This window comes from Sabethes cyaneus, chromosome 1, assembly GCF_943734655.1.
Source record: "Sabethes cyaneus chromosome 1, idSabCyanKW18_F2, whole genome shotgun sequence".
Lineage (NCBI taxonomy): Eukaryota > Metazoa > Arthropoda > Insecta > Diptera > Culicidae > Sabethes > Sabethes cyaneus.
In genome coordinates, this window is record NC_071353.1 from 43,148,746 (window position 1) to 43,173,747 (window position 25,002).

Here is a 25,002-nt window from a genome sequence, read left to right on the forward strand (position 1 = left end):
ACTTCAAATGTCATGGTGAGATAAGCTGATTGTTGAATTATCGAATCGGTAGTTACATTTATCAGGATCAGTGATAATAAGCAATTGTGCATTTAGATCCAATATAAGCACCTCTACCAGCAGCTAAAGCAGAAGTCCAAAAATAATCAAATCCAATCAGGTTTCATTAACAGACTAGCAGCAAAGCAAAACGAACAAGAAGATTACAGTTTTATACGTCCGCCTCTATCGAGCCAATGGCGCAAATGCTTTTATTTAGGATGTTTTCAGCCAACGCGAGGTTGAGCAACTTGGAAATCCTGGCACGTGTCTCTCAAATTTAGGCAATTGTATCAGAGCTATAAAGTATGTTCTACCTATTCTGTTAGCATATTGCTCGACTGACGACGCTGACCTCAGCAGGATTTTTGTGTAGGAGCAAAAACCTAAAAATCTCTCCAGATTAGGAGAAAAATTCCATAATTTTGATGATTAATTTTCTCCACCAACAGCGCCGTTAATGCGCAGCAAAGAACTGAAGACAAGAATAAGGCAGGACATTATTACTTCGCATTTTCATGGACAATCGCTTTGGGTAGTTATTTTTTACTTTTGCTTCCTTCGAATGTTTTGTTGCAAAGGTTGAAGCGGTCCGATGCATATCGCTCGGCGCGCCGGTTGATTGTAGGAAAATGCCTTGTTCACCTTTTTTTTGCTTCGCTCACAATGGTAGAAGGATTAATTAATTTTCATCCTTTCATAACTTATTCCTAGGAATAATAATTACGAAGCAAAGGGTGTTGTTTCAGAATGTGTCAGAAAATATATGTAGGTATTTATGTACAGAACAAATTAGTAAAACAGATTGCCACTTCTGTGGCAAATTAATCTGTATATGGCATTTGACCAAACGGATGTTTTCTTTTCAAATCTAAGAAGATTTTAGATGTTCTGTAAGAAGGTATCAAATCAATGAATGTAGATACCGTTTAAGGTGAAGTTTGTGGTACTAGCAATTTAAAAATGTGACGTGAAGAATGCATTATACGATAGCCGAAGATTGGTAAACTGAAACGTTATGCAATGCAACTACCAGTTCTTTTTATTTCACCGCAAATAGCTAATTAAGCCGTAAGATAGCTAATTTACGGTAATTGTAAGTTAATCGAAAAATGTATGAAACAGAAAAAATGGCATGCAAACTGTGAAAAACAATTGACTGTCCCATCTGGATTGGCCCACCTGGACAGTCAATTATTTTTCACAGTTTGCATATCATTTTTCCCAGTTCATTGAATTTTCATTCTTCACAAAAACACAGTTACTCCCCTATAAGAAAACAAAAATAAATTGACCAGTAAAATCGATAAAAAAAGTTGTATAAAACACTATACGATAAGCATGCTGAGTCACCAGCTTGCATTTCAAAATGGTGTCAAACATTGATTTTTAAGTTCAAATAGGCACTATCTTTCCAAAAAACAATTAGCTGCGTGATTTTGATGAATATTGTTGAACCACCTTCCGCATATGGGAATTAAAAATGACGTGAAACATCAATTTTTAACAACTAATATCCATTTTTGCATTTTTCAATCATTCAATCATTTTTTCAAAAAGATCCATATTATAGGCTTGCTTGCCAATAGGGTTTTCCAAAAATCAGGAAAAAGAAAATTAAAGAGATTGGCAAAAATTTAGCAGTATTTTGTCCAAGGCAATGGTAGTTTATGGGAAATATCTAGGAGATTTTATTCGCCACAAATGGAAAATTGTAATTGAAAAGCGATGTAATTTTTTTATGAAAAACGCACAGACGGTAAGCGCAGAAGAGAAATCGATTTATTCTTGCTCTCTCGGAGGTAACGTATCCGGATTAGTGAAGGGCATTTTTCATTTTGTGGATGCTTTGCATTGTCTGCAAGGACCATTTTTTTCATTTCACTTTTCTTGCCGGAGCACTACAAAACATATACTTTCAAGGCCTTGAGCAAATTTTTTCAGTCGGTAGAATGCATGTTTGTATCCTCGTTATCATACAGAGAACATTTGTTTTACTTTCTATTAGGCAAATTTTGTGATGGTCTGATGTAATGATTTGTTACCACGGAAAGTGGATGAATCAAATTAGAAGAAAGTAATGAAACAAAGGCGCTGATAGTGTCCAAACAGAATGGGACAGGGCGTGAAATGGAAAAAGCGGAAAATTAGTTAAGGGAGGGAACGTTTACTAAGTTTGTAAAACGTTCCTCTTTACCCAAGTTATCCGCAGATCCCTTTGCTTGGACAAAGAGGAACGTATTAAGATTATAAGTGTTGCTTCAATGACCTTTTCTTACATAATTTTTCGCTCTTTCCGCTTCAGGTTTTGTCTCGCCCTGGAGATACCATCAACATCTTTATTTCATTAGTTTCTGCTATTGTTGCCTCCATCGATTGAAAAGAATTACCATTATAAAAAATTAGCAGAAAATCACGGCTATATATTTTCACGTTAACAAAGCTAGCTAGCTGATTTGGCTTTTTTACAGCAACAAGCTTTATGTTTAATAGCTTTGTGGATCAAATCATGGTGGTTCCTGACCAGCAGCGAAATACATAATCAATTTAATTATTGCTCTCAGCAGAGTGTAATGTGCCTACTTGAACTTGTTACCTAACTCTTAAAGTGGTTATAAAAATAGACCAACCTCTTGTTTTCGTTTTAATTAACCCTCTAGCACCTAGCCCCGTCAATTGGCGGGTTAGGAGTATGACTCTCAAAATCGCCTTAAATCGCTGATACTTCATTTTTCTATGTTAATATTTACTCATACTTGCTCATTATAGTCTAATATATCCATTCAAATACATAGTTTGACTTATAATGTTAATTTAGAGGATTTATCTTTTGCAGGAGTTAAAAGATTCTCGAAAACTAAGAAAAAACTTGGGCACTAGAGGGTTATCAGTACCATCATAAAATACTCGAAAGAACAAATCACAAATTTTCAGCAGTTTCCGTAGTTGTGCAGCATATGCGCATTAAATTTCGATAGGAACTGAATACGTGGCTAAAATCAACGCGCCAACGAAATTTTTCGACCTAGAATTGAATAGCGAAATAACCAATAACCAATAACCGAATTCCAAATGGCCGAAATTCAACAACTGTCTCAGAAGGCCGAAATTGTAGGCCGAATCCCTATTTGGCTGTGAAAAAACATGAATTGGAAAGCAGTTTCCTGGATGATTCATGGCAAGACGGCCACAGGTCTCGAATGTTCACCGGTGACCCGCCGTCCGAACTGCTAGCCACCGCGGGGAGCAGGCCCGCCGCAGAAGCCACTTCTATTTAGGTGCATGCATTTTTTTAGGTAGGGCAGGGACCAGTAGGGATTATCCCTTAGTTGAGTTCGAATGAGCGAGAGGACAGCATATACCCAACATTTGTGCAGATCGAAGGCCGCGAATTTTTTGATCGAATATGACATTCAGCCATTTGTGATTCGTCCACTAGATCTATTATGCCATTTGTTATTACGGTCACGGCGTTTCGGCCAGTCGTAGGTAATCCAATTTTGAAGTGTTTTAAAAACAAATTATTTAACATGAATATTTTCGATTCTTAATTACTAGCAAGTCATTTTAGTTGCATTCTGTGACATGAAAACCGATAGATATCCCCAACCACGGATAGAACATCTGAGTAAAATCTTGATGTTAACATTTACTCCATCCATTAAAAAAATGGAATCATCAAATCTCTATCGTTTGTCGATTCATTTAATTACATATCGCAATCGCAATCGAGAACACGAACACCATTGTCCAAATGATTGGTGCTATCGAATCGATGGCTCTTCGTGCCTGCAACACGTATTAGCCATTTTTCCAGAACCTATCAACCCACATTTCCCATGAAGGAAAATCCACTCAGGATCACCCACCAAACTCCGTCCCTGCAATTTTGTTCTGCACGCTGCTTGGTAAAATCTAGGATTCCCCGGGTGTGCACAACTGCCGGCCGGGAGAAGGAAAAAATATCGTAGGTGATACAATATCAAACACGAGTGAGGTGGGGCCGATTTGGACGTGCGGCAAGCGTGAGATGATAGAGTAAATAGTAATTTTGTACATCAGGAAATGGAATCCTCATCCGAAAGGAGAATGTTGACCAATCGAGTGGGCGTTATAGAGAGCTTGTTGTTGATGTAGTCGCCTCTATACTATCTTTTTAAACAGTACCATAAAGAGGAACTTTATCCTTTAATCCGATGACTTGTTAGTGTGCATCTTGATCATCGTATTCGTTTTCTGCTGTCATTAAATAACACAGCTTTGCAATAAAATTTCAATAAAGCTCGTAAAGTAAAACCGATTGCGTTAGCATACTTCATGCTTTCTACTATGACACAAGAAACAAGGTGTTTGGATTTCACAATAAAGATGAAATGATTATACATCACATTTCTCAGTGCAATAAAAGTGACATCATATCTTCCGGAACCTGCCTCAAAAAGGTCATTATCAGTTTTCCACGCTATAAAAAAATCAGCCCTATTCGGCAATCCACATTGGTGCGGGTGATTACACGCGATTATTCGCTTTTCCTCCCCGTCCGCATGGTTAAATCGTCGCACTGCATCGAGAGGAATGGACCCATGGTAGGTAGTAACAAAACAAAAGCGAGAGGAAAATGAAAGCGAAATTATCCGACTAAACAATTACGACACTCCGCTTTGCTCGGTTTCCTCTCGGTGTATCTGTCTGTGGTAAAAGTTGTAAACAATGCAAACAATAGAATGATCACATCGTTGCCACACCGAACGAGGTAGGGTGGGTAGAGGGTGTGTGAGACAGCACATGACCTGAACGGAAGGTAACGATGCACTTTCAGCTGGATCCGCGCTTTGTTTGCAACTGAAAACGATAGCGGCTTTGAAAATTTCTGATTAGCCTTGCTAATGAGACAGACGGTAACGTAATAGTTTATGCAACTATGTACGCTCTTGTGAAGTAAATTCGTTCAACACGATCGAATTTCGAGCAGCTTTTTAAAAAAAATGTTATGACAGAATAATTTTATAATATCATTATAATTATTTTACCACTTTGTTCGATTATTATTCTGTATTTTGCTAAAAATTTGCATAAATAGGACTTCCTCAACATAGCAGGATAGGTGCTTTATTTTAATATGAGCGTACGTTGCTAAGCCATTTCGATAGGCATATGGTGCATGATACGAGCTCACATGGAACACGTAAGTGTTAGTCTCTGCGCGTCCGATTACCAAAAATTGATTGTAATTATTCCATCAGTTCGACCGAAAACCATTCGCATCTTGTTTGTTTGTTTGTTTAAATAGCTTGACTTCCTAAGACAAAACCTATTGTACAAGGTTTCTTTAGTTAACTCGGGTGTGGGCTACTGCTCTCCAATTCCTCGGACATCGATTATTCTCCGCCAGATCTCGCTCCACCTGATCTAATCCTCTTGATCGCTGCGCTCCTGGTCGTCTTGGTCCTACCGAATTTGAGGAAAACACCATCTTTGCAGGGTAGTTTGTCCGGCATTCTTGCAACATGCCTTGCCCATCGTATCCTTCCAGCTTTAGCCACCTTTTGGATACTTGGTTCTGTCAGCGCAGCTTCGAGCGTGTTCGCGTAGTTTGTTGCGACGTTTGGTCGACCGAATGTTATTCACAACGGAGAGTTTTGGGTGCATCTTAACCATCACTAGGTAGTGGTACCACGTACGGCCATGTTTTTGGAGGCGGCAAAGTCGATAAGTCTTAGGTCCATTTCATTGGTCAGCTGGGTTGCGCTGAACCTTCCAATCACCGGTTTGTGTTCTTCCCCCTGGCCGACCTGAGTATTGAAATTCCTGATGACAATCTTGAGATCATGTTTTGAGCAGCGGTCGTATTCACTCTCCAACTGCGCGTAAAATTCAGCCTTGTCGTCATTGGTACTTCTGTGGTGAGGGCTGTGCACATTGATGATGGTTATGGTAAATGCGCATCTTGTAATTCGAAATGGCGTTAACCATCGAAAAACAAACTCCGATTTCACGAAGAGGCCATAGTGCACTCCTGAAAAAACATTAACGTGGGATTCTGAATCCAAAGCTTTTCAAACGCGAGAGTAATTCTTCCGCCAATCCAGTTTGTACAAGATTTGGGGTTGGTATAGCAGGAACAGTTTCTGGAATAAGCAATCCTATTGGCAATTGCTGGTATATTTGTACAGGTGAAAATCAACTAAATCTCAATTTCTATGAGTCCATGTAATGAATATTTGATTGCATCGTCCAGCGCGATAAAACCGACAAAATTAATTAAACGAACCATTTGTACTAAACTTACTAATCCCCATCATCATCACCAAGTCCAGTTGAGCAAAGTTTTCGAAGATAAATAACCACATCAAAACACAGCGCTAGCGATAGGTAGCAAATGAAACCAGCAAAAAACTTGTCCAATATCGTACCAAACACAGGGTGGGCAGCACAGTCCTGTGTCTGCAAACGAAAGTATCTTTTCATAGTTTGCGAACAAGTGGGTAGAGGTTGGTATCTGGCGCTTTTCAGCAAACTATGGTTTGATTAATGCCACCAACACGATTACCCGTGTGTTTTTGTTCTTAGCAGTTCAGGCATGTAGAGAAGCTTGTATTGATCTACCCTATAGGCTGCAATCACTTTTCTCATTTGAATGCTCATAATACATACAGTAAAATTTACTAAAAAACGTTGAACTGTTAAACTGTGGTTCTTGTTTATCAAGCATTTTTTTCTAATGAGTTGCATTAATTACTTTGGTGATAATTGTTAAATTTGCTCAATTTTTTTGCAAGAACTAAGTAGCAAAATTATAATCGTTATATGAAATAGGCTTCAAACTGCACGAAACTCAATTGACAAAGTTGATTGTGAGTGAGTGAGTGATTTCTAAGCAATTTTTTTTTAAAAAAAGGGAGAATAGCACAGCTGGAGTGAAGGTGTTCTTCGAGCGTAAAAAAGTATCAATAGATTCTATTCAGTATGTGGGTGAATGCAGCAGCAGATTTTTAGCCGACAGCAGGGTTGGTGCTTTTCAGCTAGATCCGGCACGCTACGTTCCGCTTCTAGCTGTAGCTTTACTGTTTTCCGTTTTAACCGAGAGATATAAAAAGAACATTGAACACGCGATGTGCTTTGTTACCTGTGGGTGACTGCACCCCAGAGGGTGGTGGATCTGGTTAAATTTCATTATACATTCGAATGAATTATGTTTGGTATGAGATGAACATCAGAATGAAAATAGTGAAGTATCAAAACTTTATAGTTTTATTGTAGCACAGCTATATTCTCGTTGTTATTTTATGAATATGTCGTTTTATTGCCAGAAAATGGTTACAAATAAATTATTCAACTTATCGCCCATAACTAGCTACAAGTTTTTCTAATTTTGCTGCAGAGATGGTTCGATCACTTTGACTCAATTTTGATTCATTTGACAGTACCGTCTCAGCCGTGCAAAATTTGACAAAGTTATGTATGGGACATTTGTAGAGCTAGTTATTATATACAATTTTGCTGAATAAAGTTTTGCTGTATTTTATGTAGTTATGGTGTTACAAAGCTAGTACCTCATTAGTGACTAAATGAACGTTCATTTACAAATCAATGCGTCGAAAACCAAATATATGGTAGGAAGAGGCTCCCGAGATAGTAACGTGTGCCTCCCACGGATAGTGACTATTGACGCCGATAAACTGGAAGTGGTTGATGAGTTCGTATATTTGGGATCTCTGGTCACCGTCGACAATAATACGAGTAAGGAGATCCGACGACGCATTCAAGCTGGAAATCGAGCCTACTTTTCCCTCCGCAAGATGCTTCGATCTGGGAGCATACGCCGTCGCATAAAGCTGACGATGTACAAAACGCTAATCAGACCGGTAGTCCTCTACGGACTTGAGACAGTACTTACGGAGGACATACGTACACTAGCCGTTTTTGAACGAAAGGTGTTGCGGACTATTTTTGGCGGAGTACAAACGGAAAGCGGAGAGCGTCGTAGGCGTATGAATCATGAGCTACAGGCACTGCTTGGAGAGGCAAAGTTGGAAGATTACGGTGAGCCAGCCACGTCGCAAGGATGCCGGATGACTGTGCAGTGAAATCCGTTCTCTTTAAGAACCCTACCGGCATCATGAACAGAGAGGCGCAACATGCTAGATGGCTCGACCAGGTTGGAGCAGACTTGCGTATGTCGAGACACGCAACGATTTGGCAACGAGTAGCGCAGGACCGAGTACAATGGTGAGGAATTCTTGATACGGCAAGAGCCACCCAGACTCTCGGCTGCTAAAGTGTAAAGTGACCATCTTTGCAAGGATAGTTGTACGGCATTTTTGCAACATGCCCTGCCTATCGTATCCGTTCAGCTTTTGCCACCTTTTCAATACTGGGATCGCTATTGAGTTGTGCGAGTTCGTTTTTCATCCTTCACCTCCATACTCTGTGCTCCTGTGTGCTGCCGAAGATCGCTCTTAACACTCGTCTTTCGAAAACTCCGAGTACACGCAGGTCCTCCTGGAGCATTGTCTCGTTTCATACCCGTAGAGAACAACCGGTCTAATCCGGCATCTTGTATAGGGTACACGTTGTACAGGGGCTTAGTTTGTTCGACCATAATTGCTTGTGGAGCCCATAGTAAGCACGACTTCTGCTAGTAATACACCTCCGAATCTCACGGCTGGCATTTACATTGGCATTGCATTCATTTCGAGTATTGATATATTTTTGGAAATTTATTTTTAAAAGCACAATATATGAATCGTAGCCATAGTTGTTTTGTGATGACACTGGAGTCTCAACTGAAAGCACATAATGGCGAATTACGCGTGATACAGAATTTAGGGAAGAAGAGCTTGTCAAATGTTGTTCGACGTTGCCTCTCATCTCATTAGATGACTCAAATCTGACCGTTATACATACGGAAAAGGTTGTTCAAAAAATTTTAAAATACTATAGTTAGGTAACTATGGATAATAAAAACTTGAAAGAAATTTTTATTTGCATCAGTATTATAAAATCGCATTAAGGTGCATTTAATTTTAATCTGCAGACGAAGTAAAATGTTCAAAAAAATGCCGGGGGTTTCAGGGTTACAGCCCCCTAGAAATGAACGCTAATGTCGCCAATCAGTATTACAGAAATCCCCCGAATAAGGCGATGGATGGTGCTGTACGCTCACCGCAATATTTTAACTATACATAACCTAATAAAGTTGATTTTTGGTACTAGGTTGAAGCAGATCTTAACAATGGACCAAAAACCAACTTTATTGATTAATGGCCAACTAAGAAATCGCCGTGGGTGTACAGCACCACCCACCGCCTTATTCGGGGGACTGCTGTATACCCAACAAATTTTTATAAAAGGCTAGTTTGCCGCCTGTACACCAACCAACGAAGCTCAAAAATACAAAGAAACATACTGCGATTTCCTCCGGCATGCCCGAGATTGTAACTAGTAAATGTTCTGGCATTCAACAGCTTTCGTTATGGTCGAAAAGTTTACCACAAATAGGTAGGCATGGCCGTTCCACGGAAATGCAAAGGCGCGTTTACAGTGCAAGACAAATAGGAAATAATCGCTTTGAGGTTTCCTCTTGCATCCGCAACCATCGCTAGACGCACCAGAGAACCGAGAAGAGCACAGTGGAGTAAGTTGGAACAACCAAAAGCAAACATGAAAAGTAATAGTTACAACGATTGGTTATAGCATAGGTCATTGCAGGAGCAGAGGAAAGTGTGTTCGCTCTCAAATAGCAAGTGGTATAGCACCGGCCGAGGTTGAGATGCCTTTTCCCAATGGAATTGAATTGGATACGATAAAATTTTCACCGGTTCTCGATGGGCCTAGTTGAGCATCATATGTGTGGCTGTTATGTCGAAGAAACATCGTTCCCAATTGACGTCAATTGTTGTGCCACTCAAGAGCAATGAAAATTACCACTTTTTGCAAAATGTATGTGTGTGTGTCAGTAGCAAAGTGGGCCAATATCATGTTTTCATAAAGAGCCAATCGCGAGGGACCAGTTGTGGGTATGAGTTGGATAATCCGATTTGATATTTGAGCACACACTTGTGCGTGATATAAATTGAGATCACTTCACCACATACTTCGGTTGGATTGGAGAGTGCGGTGGCAATTTTAAAATATTCTTTTCCACAGTTTGCGCTCTTACAATCGTATCAAATACCAACGAATAACAAATTCGTTTCGTACCCATATCAAATGGAAGAAGTTTGAAAAAGTTGATATCAGCATATTCCACCACGCCCATTGGCACTTCGGTTCACTTTTTGGCACTTTTTTCTCCTAGGGAAAATTTCAACGCGAATAACCTGGCACAGTTCCGGTCGGCAGACGATGATGACAAGAAGCTTTTCCGAGGAATCTGCTGCTGCTGTGGAAAAAGTTTTGCGTGCTTTTACGTTTCGCCGATTGCTATCATCCGGAGAAACTGTCCCGCGTCTGTCAAGTCAAGCTGGATGTAAAATGGAAATCCGAAACAAAACACAAATTCCGCGAGAGAAAAACTTCCTTCCAGCTCCAGAGTTTTTGTTTGTGTCGTCTTTTTAAATCTGTTAACCTTTTGTTTAAAAACAAAGGCATTAAAACTGTTAGGAAAATGGAAGGAATCATTCGTGGGGCAGTGTTGACATTGTATACCATTAACTCAGCCAGATTGAGTAAGGCATAGTTTTACCTAGGATCAGCAGTAGGATCGAATAAGCAGTCCAAGTATAAGCAGCTTAGTACTTAGGTAGCAGTAGTTAGGGCAACCAAAGTAGCCAGCAAAGGCGGAGGGGTAGGGGCAAATATACCAAAAAACAAAAATACATTATTTTTAATGGTAGGAAGTGATAGAATATGAATGTGTTTTGCAATAAACTGATACGTCCAAATTGAAAAATATCATAAAACATTGCAACTCAGTCTCGAGTCATTAAAGGAAATTAACAAACCTGTCATTGCAACAAGTCAAATTAGACTGTTAGATGCATGGTTCAGCTACACTGGTTGTGTAAGTACTTTATTTTGTAGGAGAGTGAAATTTTGTAGCCTTCTTCAATGTATCTTGTTGGTTGCAAAATCATGGAGCAATTTGGTTAGATTGATGGAATAAGTTAGCACTTCTGGGGAACAAAATCATTTCCGCTTTCAATCAGGTGAAGCAGTATTCATGAGCTATTTTCAAGTAGTAGTCACGTGCTCGTGGCTGAGCGCCACCGGAGATGTTCAGAGGTGAAACGTGAAAAAATCGAACATCAGCTGCAAGCAATGTGCTGGTTATGTTTCTGTTCAACGTATGGCCATGTTCAGCACATGTAACATTGTTTGAGAACAGCGTAATATGCACTTTCGGGCTGCCGGACAAGAGTGGGTCACAACGAAATGATGTTTGAGCGATATTCAACTTTTATGGTAACCATCAAAAAAGAGTTACATTCATGGCCGCGCGATGCATCACAGTGGTTTGTAAAAGTTGCACATGCATGCAACTAAATTTATCGTAGTTGGGGGTGTGTTAATTGTTGAAAACAGTCCGTAATTGGATTTGAAATAAAAGTCTGGTGTAGATTTGCTCTTTTGCAATGCATGTGTAACTATGCGTAACTATGCTGGAGCGACATATATTTTTCATTGAAACGTAACTGACTGCATGTAGACATATTTTCACCATTTAAAGTAATGTATAAAAATAGGCTGCAGCAATGAATTTTTGGCAATAACCGCTTGATAGATTTATTCATCAATAGAGAAACTTTTAACGCCAATCGGCAATAGCTCTGCTAAAGACTTATAAGGTTCATAAAGCATTTTCATTTACCTTCATTAGAAAAGAATGTACAAAGTCAAATATAAGCATAAGCATAAGCATAGGATACCGCCCGTGTGCTGCTACTTAGAATGTACAAAGTCAAATATAGTATCCAAAATACAAATGGGTTAGAAAATTGAGTGGGAAATCACATTTCATTTCACTGTTCTATTCGAAACTCGACAAAATTATTCGTCAGTTTTCCGGATTTTGATCTTCATTTTGATTGTTTTGCCAAATTTCTAAAAGTAGTTTGGCACAGGGTTATAAAAGATAAGTAGATTAATGTAATCAACATCAAAAGCCACATGACGTCATTTGTATACCAACATCACTGTGTTTCGCAAACACAGAAAACTGAACACGTTGAAAGGCTGGAAACGCGCAGATTTGTTTCATCGATCAGTCAGTTAGACCGTAATGTCAGGCCGACCATCACGTCAGGCGAGACACAATTACAAGCAGACATATGAGATTGGACGTCCATTTCTCACCTCTAGCCACTCCACCCTGACTTTTTTTAAAACTAGTAACTTGTCCACTCGGGCTAATTGTTGGAATTTGGGCTACAGAACAACTACCGGTGCAGTGGAACGATGGGGTTATCTGCCCGATCTACAAAAGAGGCGATATGGTGGATTGTGAGTACTATCGAGCGATCACCGCCTACAAAGTGCTGTCCCAAATCATTTTCTGCCGACTATCACCAACTGCGAACAGATTTGTGGGAGTTTAGCAAACCGGTTTAGTCGATAGTCGATCTAGAACAGATTAAATATTTACACTGCGGCAGCTCCTCCAAAAGCGCCGCGAATACAGAGTTCCCACGCGCCATTTGTTCGTTGACTTCAAAGCCGCATATCATACCATCGACCGAAAAGATCTATGGAAAATCATGGACGAGAATTGCTTCCCCAGGAATCTCATCAAGCTGAATCAATCTACGGTAGATAGCACACAGTGCTGTGGCAATGAGTTTGAGCTGGTTGACGAATTTGTCTATTTTGGCTCACTGGTAACGGCGAAGCCGTAAGATTCTGAGGCGTATTATCAGCCGAAGGCGTGCTTACTATGGGATTCATAAGCAATTGCGGTCGAACAGACTAAATCTTCGTATAAAATCTACCCTGTACAAGATGCTTATTAGACCGGTTGTTCTTTACGGGCATGAAACGTGGACCATTGCTCGACGAGGACCTGCGAGTGCTCGAAGTTTTCGAATGACGAGTGCTAAGAACGATCTTCGCCGGAGTACAGGAGAACGAAGTTTGGAAGCGGTGGATGAATCATGAACTCGAACAATTCTATAGCGAACCCAGTATTTAAAATAAGTGACTGAAGTTTTTGGAGCGTCTTAGTAGTAGAATTAAATTGGATAAGTTTTCTTCTTTTTTAATTTTAGATTGAAAATAAGGCTGAAGCTGGACAGATACGAAGGGTAGGACATATTGCAAGAATGTCGGAACACTACCCTACAAAGCAAGTTTGCTTCAAATCCGGTAGGAACAAGACGACCAGGGGTTCAGCGAGCAAAATGGTTAGACCAGGTGGAGTGAGATCAGGCGGTGTCGTAGGAATTGGAGAGCGGTTGCTAACAACCGAGTAAATTGAATAAACCTTGTTCATCAGGTATGTCATAAGATGGCAAGCCAATACGTAATTTCGCGTTGATTTGATAATTTTACACCTCTGAACCAAATTTAAAAAATTGTTGGAAGAATGTTTGATTTAAGCCCTTTTAAACTTTTAAAGGGCAGATTGTTTATCTAATATACTAACACTTTCAAAACAAATGGAAATCTCAGAAGGTATTAATTTTTGTGCATCTTATATCCATTGGCGACAATTATGGTGATTTTCTGATATATGTATTGGAACCGCCTGGATATTCTCCTGACCCCGAGGGAAATGGTCACTTCGCGACCTGAACGAAAACACACCATACAAAACCTTAAACCTCATCAGAATTTAATAAATGAATAGACTAATAGAAGCCAAACCAATAAGCTCGGGTCACGTTGATCGTACTTGGACATATTTCAGAGACTCCCGGGAAGTCCCGGATATAGAAGTCAATTCCGAGAAACCCCAGGGAAGTTAATAACAACATTTGCTAACCAATTTTTCCAATAATTGAAAATATTTGAGCAATGTTTAACAAGAAACCATCGCTCCGTGGTTGGTTGGTATAGGCATTGCAAATTGAAATTAGGGTACGGGTGGGTATTTCCAGCCCATTAAGCGGTAACCTGAACAATATTCAGAAACTACGTTGAAACTATATTTATTCGAGACCAGATTTTTATACCAGTTGACAGAATAATATTTACTGAATACCGGCGTGTATTTTGGTCTTAATAAAACGCTACTGAATTTGAGTTATAGTCGCGAGAAATGATGAAGTCGCTGCGGCTAAATTGAGCCCATTTTCTATAGTGATGTCTTTGTTTTTTAAATCCGACCGGCTGAAATAGCTAGCACAGCGATTACATGCTTTTCAAAAACAGATCAAAAGAGACAAGAAAAGAGAGACATCCATCTGCTTCTCGCTATTGCCTACATTCCGGGCTCATTGAAGATAATTAGTTTTGCAGTGACAACAGCTTGCTGCTGGCGCTAGTGTATCATTGAATCGTTCATATACAGTAGCGCCAGTTCACTCAAATACCAGATATGTAAATAACGCAGCATATGCTGGAATTAAAAACAAAATGCTGCTAATGGCTAGTGAATGAAAATTGATTTATATTTTCATATCAGAGGGGAATTTTTGTGTTCTTCCGTGATAAAAAGAAGTAGAATTGTTCTGTGATAGCATATTCACAGCTGTTTAGTTTCTAGAATAAGTAAACGTGATCATAATTGTGTGTTTTCTAAACCATCATCAAGAGCGAATACGCGTAAGCGATTGCTGCTAGTTTTTTCAGCCTGGTTACGTGCTAGTGGAAAAACAGTGGTTTTGATGTTTATTGAATAAAATTAAGCAAATTACTTACATTTTTATGAAAATAGTTATAACACATTAAAGCCTATGAGTGCTGCATTCGTTTCAGTATTGTTATATAGCGGTAAAGTTTTTATTTGGGAAAGTGTAGCCAAAAAAGGTAATGTATGCCGAAATTAGTAGCGTGATGGGAATACCCTCTCGTATCCTATGTTCGAATGACTGAATACAATCAACGTAAGTTAGAGTATTTTTTGTTGATAATTCCTCCATCTCATGTCTGTCAGGTGCTATATGGCTGCTTCCGGGCCCGGAAAGATTTTCTTCTCTGATCCAAGCACGGTACGGATTTCGAAGGAACTTGTCCAGGACAGAAAATCGGCCAAATGGCCTGTGGGAGACATGAGATGGTCACCAATCGCTATCTTGTGAAGTGCTGATGTCTTTTGATATGCGACATGACATATTTTACTGATGCTGAAATGTCCCTTGGAACCGATTCCGGATTCCCAGTTTCCTCCCGGATCCGCATGGCGCGCACATGGCTTGTAACTGCAGCAAAGTAACTGATATGACCACAGTCGATAATTTGTTAAAAAAAAATCAGCATGTTTCCAACAAATTTCAAATATTTAGCAACATTATCTAAAAAAGCTATGTCGCGGTCCCCCAAGGAACACCGGAATAACTCCGGACCCATGTGACATATGGCTATGATTTTTAAATATTATGAAAGTAGAAAAGATTTTCGGGAAGATTCCCAAATTTAGTGAAAAAATATTGAAAGATAAAAAAGTTACGGCTATTTTAGCAAATTTTTGGATGCTACAAATGATGTAGACCTTAGAAGGGTTAATATTAAGAATTCTAATTCAACAGATGAAACTTTTGATAGTTATGACTTCACGAATTTTGAGGTGATACACGGGCAGTATATAACGGAAAATTTGTTCAATTGTGGATGTTTCTTTGTATGGATTGCAAACTGTAGGGAGAGACGTCATTATTGCATAGAAGTGGCACTTACGTCAAATGGTTTTTCCATTATTGCCACAATTTTTTTCAAACAAAACATGTTTATTTTTATGTGTATTTTGTGTATCATATAGTAAAGCATGTGTTGCAATGAAAATGTCGATTTTGGTGAAATTTTTACGTCAACTATGCATCCATGGGCAGTGATGGTTTAACACGTGGTTTGCAATGAGTTTTTCATCGTTTTTACATTGTTTTTAGTATTTACGTCACTTAAAAGGGCGTAACTCAAATTTCCACCGTAGGAGGATTTTGAAAATTTCACCAGAGATGCAGTACAACTTCACGAATCGACTGGTGAGGTCCGATTTCTTGGAGAATATTTTTTTTGATAATAACGGTCTTGGGGAGCACCGTGTACTTAAAATGGTTCCTAGAACATGTTCCAAGAAATTCTGATAGATTTGATAAACACGGAAAAGAGCTGGGTTCAATTCATCATGTGCAGAAAATTGTCGTTTGTGAGTAAAAGGCTAAATACTGGAAAAATTTCTTCGCTAGCACCCTCTCACTGTTTAAGTCGTTGCAATGTTCTTGCCATTTTAGAGCGACACTACTACTTGGCCATTAAGGGCTTTTCAAATTGTACTTAGTATTGCTGATCGGATCTTACGTACTATACGCATTAATCAATATGGAATGGATGGCTTAATACTAGAGAATGTTCTGGGAGCACTGTTTACGCTTGGTGCGGTTTTTAGATGCTCCAGTTTTTTTGAGGTTTAAATGTAGGTTTAAGGTGATATTAATCGTCTCGTCATCGATTTTGCAAATTTCCAACAGCCGTTTTTTTTGTTTGAAACAAAAATTTTGTTCATGGAAATATATTCGCTGTGTTCAAATTGGCAAGAAGAATGCAGTAAATATATTTCTTTAAACAGAACCCCGCTTTTGGGCCCAAAAACTGCTTCCGAAATCGTTCTCTCCGACGAAAAATTGATGACTGCTAATTTCCCGTTAAGTCTTATGTGTCTAGGTATTTTGTGTGTTCCAGTGTGGTGGTAGTCCCAGTGGTCATCGTATTATCTTTTTTAAAAAGTAAGTAAGCTACCAACTAGCCATCTAATGATTGTTGGGAACAAAGTCGCCCTCGGCCATTAATTTGCTGAAATTGAATTAAAATATAATGCTACTAATTGAAAATATTGGACATACCAATGTCAATAAAGTCGGCGATAAAATCGATTCAACCACCACCGCATTTGACCTTTTGTATCAGTAGTGCAATACATGTGTGAATAACGGAAAATTATTTAAATACATTCACAACAATGAGTTGGAAACATACTATTTTCGCATCTAATTCACGACAAAAAGTACTCGTATGTTTGTTATTACACTTTTTCTTTGGCAAATTCGCTCCACTATATCGCCACACACTGTGGGCTCATTCGGACGGGATAATCAACATACAGCGACCAGCAAAGGGTCTGCAATATGCGCTATTCACCCCGTGCGCCGGCAGCAAAACCCAATATCAGACTGATAGCGGTATTGTGCAAACATTGACACTTGCGTGCCTCTGTGTACACAGTTTTCTATCGTCGATGTTATCCGCTTAGTTTGGAATACGATTAGTTGGTGGTTGCCCGGTGGGACAACTCGCGCCTGCAGACGGGCTTTTCATCGAACAAAATTGATTGCGTGCACTGAACGAAAAATGATTCATTAAACGTTGCGGGAAGCAATAAAAAAGTATGCAATATTATCGGCTGGCACAACAAAAAACCCGCCTTTCCCATCATTCAAATTAAGTCAGCTATTTTCATTTGTTCTTTCAGTCTGGCTTGTGTAGTAAACGCGATGTAAACGATTTGTTTTCTTTTGCCTTTGCCGGAGGAGTTCGGTGAACTGCGGCGTAACCAAATTTAAATCCAGATTACTAATGGTCGAAACATTTTTTTTTGTGCTCCCACGAGGGTCACAACCTTTTCAGCCGGAATCGTTCTCTCACTCCCTGTTTCACTTTTATTCTGTTAAGTAAGCCAATTTAATTAAACTGTAATCATATTTACCGAGACATCCTAGCTTTGCACCGCCGGCTCAGAGGATTTTTCCTAATGATGCGGCGAATTAGGGAGTTTTCCGAGCCAGAGACTACAAGTGGTAGTTGCATTTACTAAATCTAACAATGGCGCGAGGTATCTTAGCTTTTCCTTAGGGTGGGTATGTTTTTTGCCCACCGAGACGGTTGTTTGTTGCTTACGGAAGAATCCTTTTTATTTCATTCATTCATACAGTCACGAAAAAAGCAATTTCATTCATTCTCACTTTGTGTGCCTTCATTCTGTTTTGAAGATGGTTTCTGATTCTGAAGCCGTCGTGGAATGTCGGCAGCATATATACACGTGCGGAGATTATGTTTCGGGTTTGATGAAACGGATTAGGTGGGAAAGAGTTTCAACTGAGCTAGCTAAGTTTGTTGAGTTCAGGCGGTGATGTTGTACGAGTTTCTGTGGAAATTATTTCTTGCATGTGGGTGTTTTCACAATTAGTTGTAAAACTAGCGATATATTTCTATGTTGAACTCGTGTAGTCTCTTTCTGAGATAATGTCAGCTTAGAATAGCATTGCAATTTGTTATTTAACCAACAAGTACTCATGCTTTTAAATTTACGATTAAAAAGTCCCAAAAAATGAGGTTATGTATCTATGATGCAGCCATTTTTGGTTCGGGTCAGAAAGTTGGCCAAAAAGAGAGATAGTTACAATGTTAGCCTAACCTTACCCTAATGTTACATTTACAAACAGTTTTTGGAAAGCTTTCTATTAATATGAATTGAAATTGCGCGTTGCCTCAAAATTTTGCTTCAATTCATCGAGGAGTCAATAAAATTACAATGCTGATTGTATAACACCAACATTTGATTTATGGGCCCGAATTCAGCATAATTGGTTCGATAATGATCAGTGGCAAATAGTGTTCGAACTTCGAACGTGTAAGTTTCTAAAAAGTGCGTATACATTTATTGCGGAGGTTCCACTTTTTTGACTCCCACGCGAAAATTATTAGCGTGGTTATTTTTTGCGTGTCACACACATGTTTGCAATTTAGCAATTTGAACCATCAGTTTCTCATCATTACCACCCCACTGCACCCCTCCTTGCTTGACAATTGACAGGATAATAATTATCCTGTCAATTGTCAAGGCACAATAGTTTTGAAAAGAGTTTGGCGGAGTCAATAAGTTGTGAAACTATGTCGTTAACAAATGAAATCATTGCAAATTCACAATGCGCCTTTAATGTATCGATATTTATAAGCTTGCAGCGGTCCTCATAAGACGGAGGGGGGGAAAGTGGTCCAATTTAAATTACGGAACGAATACAATAAGAATTGTTTTGGTATTGATTCTGTTTATGTATGCATTGGAAAACGGAGAAAAAACGGAGCTACAATACTCTAGAATTGACCAAACGTAGTGAATGTAAAGTGTCTTAAACGTGTATGGGTCGTGAAAATTATAGCTAAACCGCTTTATAAAAGAGAGCATGTTGTTTGCTTTACTAACAGTTGTATATCATAGTGATCTATAAACGTTAGTTTTGAGTCTAGAATAACTCCTTAATCTCTAACTCGTTCGCATTTTTTATTATTTGGTCTCCAAGGGAGATGTTGGTGTTAGTTGTATTGCGTTTCCTACTGAATGTAATTCAGTATGCATTTGCTCACGTTTAGTTGAAGTGAGCTCTGTTTACACCTGTCTCATTTGACATCATATCATAAGGAATTATATTTTTTTATTTTTGAGAATGCATGAAATATCGTTAACGAATAAAATAAATAGTAGTGGTTCCGGATGAGACCCTTGAGGGACTCCAACAGCGACTTGAATTGGGCTAGATGTGTTTTCTTTAGTTTTAACTGTTTGTTGGCGGTTTGTAAGATTTTGATTTGTTCCAAAGATTTCGCTCCAAATTTTGTTACAAATTTTACAACAAATTTTGGAAGAGATTTGGACTAGATTCTGGACCACATTTTTGATCAGATTGTGGACCTGGAGCAGATTTTGGGCTGCAGTTTTATGATAAATTTTTAAACCAAATTGTGTATCAAGTTTTAAACCAGATTTTTTATCAGCTTTTGTTTCAGATTTTAGAACAGATTTGGACTAGATTCTAGCTCAAATTTTGATTTGATCATATTTGGACCGACTTTTGAATAAGATTTTGGACCACATTAAATGTGGCGAATGAAATGTGTGATCACTTATTGGGCTCAATTTTTTATCAGATTTTGGATCAGATTCCGGGCTTGAAAAAGATCTTGGAGCTGAACCAAATTATAGATCAGATTTTGGGACACATTTTTATAAGATTTGGAACTTGATTATAGACCAGGACCAATTTGTGGGCCTTTGGATTCGATTGCGGACCATATTTTTATCAAATATTTTTTCTAGATTCTGTAACAAATTTTGGAACAGATATGAACTTTCTGGACCAGATTATGGACTACATTTTTAATTGGATTTCGGACCAGATTCTGGACTTGAACCAAATGTGGAACCTCCATCGGAATCTGCTGGGCCAGATTGTGGACCACGTGTTTATTAAATTTGAACAGATTTTGGATCAGATGCGGAACCAGATTCTGGGGCACATTTTCAATCCGATGTTGGTCCAGATTTTGCATTAAATTTTGAACCAGATTCTCAAACTGGGCCAGATTATAAACTAGATTTTGGAGTATATACAAGTTTGATCAGACTTTGGTGAAAATACAATCCTCTGGAAGATATTCCTTGTAGGTGAAAATAGAGAAATGAATTCTCGCTCGGTTTGTTTACGTTTGTTTGCGCATACGTTTTTTTAAAGTTCCAGAGACGTATTGTTTTCGTTCATAAGTCCATTAAATACACTGACGTACTAAATTTTATGCAGTTCTAAGACCTTTAGACCCATTTTTACGATAATTTTGAAAAACATCCTTATCTCTGCACACAATGTAAACTAAATGCCACAAATATCCTTTACTGAAACTATTTATTGATAATTTATTCCATCCTTCATTGATGCCAGGAAGCGACTCGTGTGGTGGCATTAATAAACCGCTTAACCTGCTTCTAGGATGAGCGCTACATCAGTTCATATAACTTATTGCTTATTAGTGTGAAGGTTCATTCCACCACCATACACATCAAAAAGTAATATTCGTAACAAGACACCTGTTTACCTACTACATTCTACATTTTTAATTAGCTGAACTAAGCTATCTAGGTCTCTTTGATGTAAGCAAATTTCAATCTGATAAACACCATAACGTGTCAAGAAGTAAAACTCAATTTAAAACGCCACCTCCTTTGCTCAACAAACCTATACCTAGCATAGTCTCGATTGCGTTAAACATAACGAACACGAACAACATCAATCATATGGCTCGCAGCGACCGAACATATGTTAATTTTTCAGCACTGACTATCACCGCTCTTCGCACAGTTTCTCTAGCTCTGCTTTCCGCTGAGCTTCCCGTAATTCCAACTTCCTTGTGTAATGGATCCGTAACAATGTTACTATTTCGCCGCTGTATATAATCCCTGGTCTAATGCGGATTTCTTAGGCATTTCACTTTGATTGCTCCTTAATTCCCCCCTCTTAACCGTTCGTTAGGCGGCAGAATAATACAGCACAAGCCTTTGAACTTCACAACATGAGCATATGATCGCGGCCATGAAACGGCGGGTGTTGTGCAAATTACCGCCAGAAAGCACTTGATAGAGCACTAGCTTCACAAATATGGTTATTCACATACACAGACGTACACTTTTTAATTCATTCCAGCAACCCGAACGGGGAATCAGCCGGCTGGATGCGTAATGGATTTGAATTTCGTTATTTCCACTTTCCGACTGGGTTCGGGTCGCAAGCAATTCAAATTTGATTACGTTGCGTCGAGTACTAACGATGATCAAATAGCATATTCTGTTGTTTGTTTTTATTACTTCAGAAAATGAAAACAAAAATGCAAATTTCATAAAAAAATTTATGGGCGCGTGTCCTCAAACCTCAAACTACCGACGCTAATATCGACAAACGACCGCCAACAACACGGTCAGTTGCGCGTTCCACACCAAACTGATTACAACAAAAGCGTCTAGCGTCGCCAACTGTAACTTCGCTTCGACAACTCCTGCTGACGAAAGGTTTACACTGGCTGGCAAAGGGGCTTGCCTGACGGTTTTTACGAGAGCAAATTGGTGTGCGGATTGGTGCAGGGTTGTATCAGTAGGTACATTCTAGCTATACGGTGGATGATTTTACATGGACGACCCCTGTCAGGATTGGTAAGGTCCGTACATTGAACAGTGTCAACATCGGTTAGATGTAGTGGCGAGAGCGTGTGCGAGAAGTACTTAAAACTTATGTAGGAATATGCTGAAAGGAGAGGGCGATATAAACACAAGCCATCAGCAGCTGCGGCGGCCTTCATTGCGGCGCGACTTTATGAACTGCCTGTAACTGGGGATGATCGTTAATTTCAGATGTTTTATACAGCAAAAACATTCGATTGAGTTGAAATGCTGCTCCAGTTGGAAAAGGTTTTTACCTTGATGTCTACATACTAAAAATAATGTTTATGATACGTAGAAAACTGATCATCTCTAAAGATATTCGCTAGTTGATTTTTCCTTGTTCCGATTCAGATGAACCAACCCAGTTAACATAGCCTATGTTGTTTGTGTTTGGTCACTATCGCAATGCTTGGTATACACTCATACATGTGTTTCAAAATACTTTAAAAAAAAGGTTCCTTGATCCTTTCTAGGGACTACCTGTGCAGAGTGCCTGTTTTCTTTTCGGCGGAAATTCTGTATGTGTTTGTGTTTACGTTTCGTAAAATCATATATGTTTTGGGTTTGTAAAATCATATTGGAAGGATAGCGCATGCGAAAGCTTAGCTTTAAACTATAAAGCTTTTTTTTTTTGCTATTTCTAGATAGCAAGACTTATTGCTAAATTTATGGTATCATTATTGTTGAACATTATTACCTACGTTAAGATATGCTTGGAACGGAAAAGTTTCAATGGAATTACGTATTTAGTAAACTAAGAAAATTGATGGACCGAAATATTACCGGATTGCAATGCAATTAGTTAAATTTTTTATCTTAGCTCGTCCTAAATTATAATCATACAAAATGTATGAAGCACAAATTTTTGATACAGCTATTAGAGAGTGAAGTGTTTAATTCATACTTTAACTACGATTATGTGCTAACGTCAGAACTGACGACACTATTATATCATAGTACATAACACATATCGTTCTTACAACAGTAATGTACAATGTACCGTGGACCCCCGTTCGTTTAACCGCTTTTAATGTGAATACTTTTTAATTTGAACCCCGCTGGTTTGCACGATGTGCAAATTAAAAATGGTTGAAATGTCATTCTCAACATGACATCATTTGCTTATGCAAGCAATGCACTTAAAGACGATTCGTTCGTTCTGATCTAGCGTGTTCAATCTGTTTCACATTGCGTTTTCCCTACGATTATGATAGAAATCCGTTCGGAGAATGAAATATTCGCTACTTGCAACTGCCAACTGAATCAAACCAGCAACCAACACAATAACAAAGAGCAGAGTAGCCAGTTCACACAAGTTCCAGCATATTTAGAGTTGCCAGTTTTTCAAATTAAAAACTAACCCCGTTAGTTTGCATGAGGAAACGTTCAAACGAACGGGGGTCCACTGTACGCCTCTGTAATATTGTAAGAACGATATGGGCTATATCCTATAATAATAGTATTTTATTCATGGTGGAGTTTTTCACTTGCTAACAAACTAACCTTATAGCAGCACATTCAAGAATGAAACACAAAACAAGCTGATCTAGTCCTACTGCAACTAAGTATTTGACATAAGTTTTGGAAACTCAACACAAGGCGCAAAGCAAATTTCTCTTCGATAGAATAGTAATAATTTATATGGATCATTTAGCCTGATCCAATGGAGACTGATCAGTAGAGGATCGAGAGAAAACAATGTTTACCTCCCACTGACAGTAACTATTGATGGTGATGAACTTGAGGCCTAGAGGTACAATACTGGCCTAACCGATTGCCGGGAAGGCTTTGCTTTGCTTTCAACTTGAGGCGGTTGAAGGGTACAGTACATGTTTAGCATCTCTAAGCACTGTCCAGAAGCTATCCAGAAGAATGCCCAACTCTTTCACGGAATCGACCCGGGTGTTATTGATTATTTCCATTTTATAGTCAAACGAAGAGATCTGTCTTTTTCTGCAGAATGAGGTAACATTACTTTTCTAGAAATTCATCTCCATCCCGTTCAGAGTGCACTAATTTAGCAACGACTCCGTCATTGCAATCCGAGCAGCAGATATCGAATACCGATTGCTCGCGAGGACTCGCACTCTCAACCGCGTGTGTAAGGGAGGGCGTAAGATGAAGAAGAAAAGAAAAAGCAATGCAAAATCTTTATCCATAAAACCTAGTGTGCCCCACGGGTTGTTGGCTGCTCAAGAGTTGCTGGCCTCGTGATTGAGCTGTGCGAAAGATGCTACGAGGCTGTACGTTTGCGAGTGTGTAGGTAGCAGGATATATGCACACAGAACCTGCGATATCACTGTCCGGCCAGAGTACCTCACATTGGCCGTAAACTTCAACGCATCACAGGGCCTCTTCGCTGTGGTTCGCAAAATTTTAAGAGACCCAGTCTTTTTGGAAATTTTTTGTCCTAGGATGTCCCTTTTGTGGCGTGCTGCATTTAATTTTGAGGCAAAATATAACCTAGGTTTTGTGCAATCACGACCAAAGTTAACGACGTGACTGATAATTCATGCCGTGTTACACTTCTTAGAGTGAGATCGAATGTTAGAAACCTTACAGCAATCCAGTGCTATGCGCCAACAGATGCTGCCGACCTGCAGGAGAAAAAGAGTTTTTACAGCTAGCTGAACAGCGTGGTAGAGAAAATCCCGAAGGGGACATCCAAATCCACTTAGGCGACTTCAACGCGAAGATTGACTCAAACAGAGATGAGCGAAAACGGGGAGCTGTTTACAGAATTCTATGGTAATAATAACATGGTCATTGCTGGATCGCTCTTTCTTCATAGACCAGTACATAAAGTCACGTGGGTCTCCCGCGACGGCTGAACAAAAAACCAAATCGACCATATCTGCATCAATGCCGAAAATGCCGAAGGAGCCTTC

The 25,002-nt window shown here is 39.2% G+C and overlaps 1 protein-coding gene across 6 annotated transcripts in view; it reads right to left on the bottom strand.

Moving 5' to 3' along the window:
- Nucleotides 1-25,002, bottom strand: part of LOC128745401 (uncharacterized) — a 91,487-nt gene that overhangs the window by 64,371 nt on the left and 2,114 nt on the right. For 2 of the 6 annotated variants that reach the window (XM_053842474.1, XM_053842468.1), the window contains exons 1-2: nucleotides 21,144-21,871; nucleotides 17,837-18,132 (exon numbers count right to left, since the gene is read on the bottom strand). The exons of 1 other annotated variant lie outside the window; for it this stretch is intronic. The gene's annotated coding sequence lies outside the window, so the exon portion shown is untranslated. Of the gene's footprint in view, nucleotides 1-17,836; nucleotides 19,284-21,143; nucleotides 21,886-25,002 lie in introns of those variants that run through there. 3 more of the 6 variants (XM_053842470.1, XM_053842471.1, XM_053842472.1) reach the window with 3 other exon arrangements.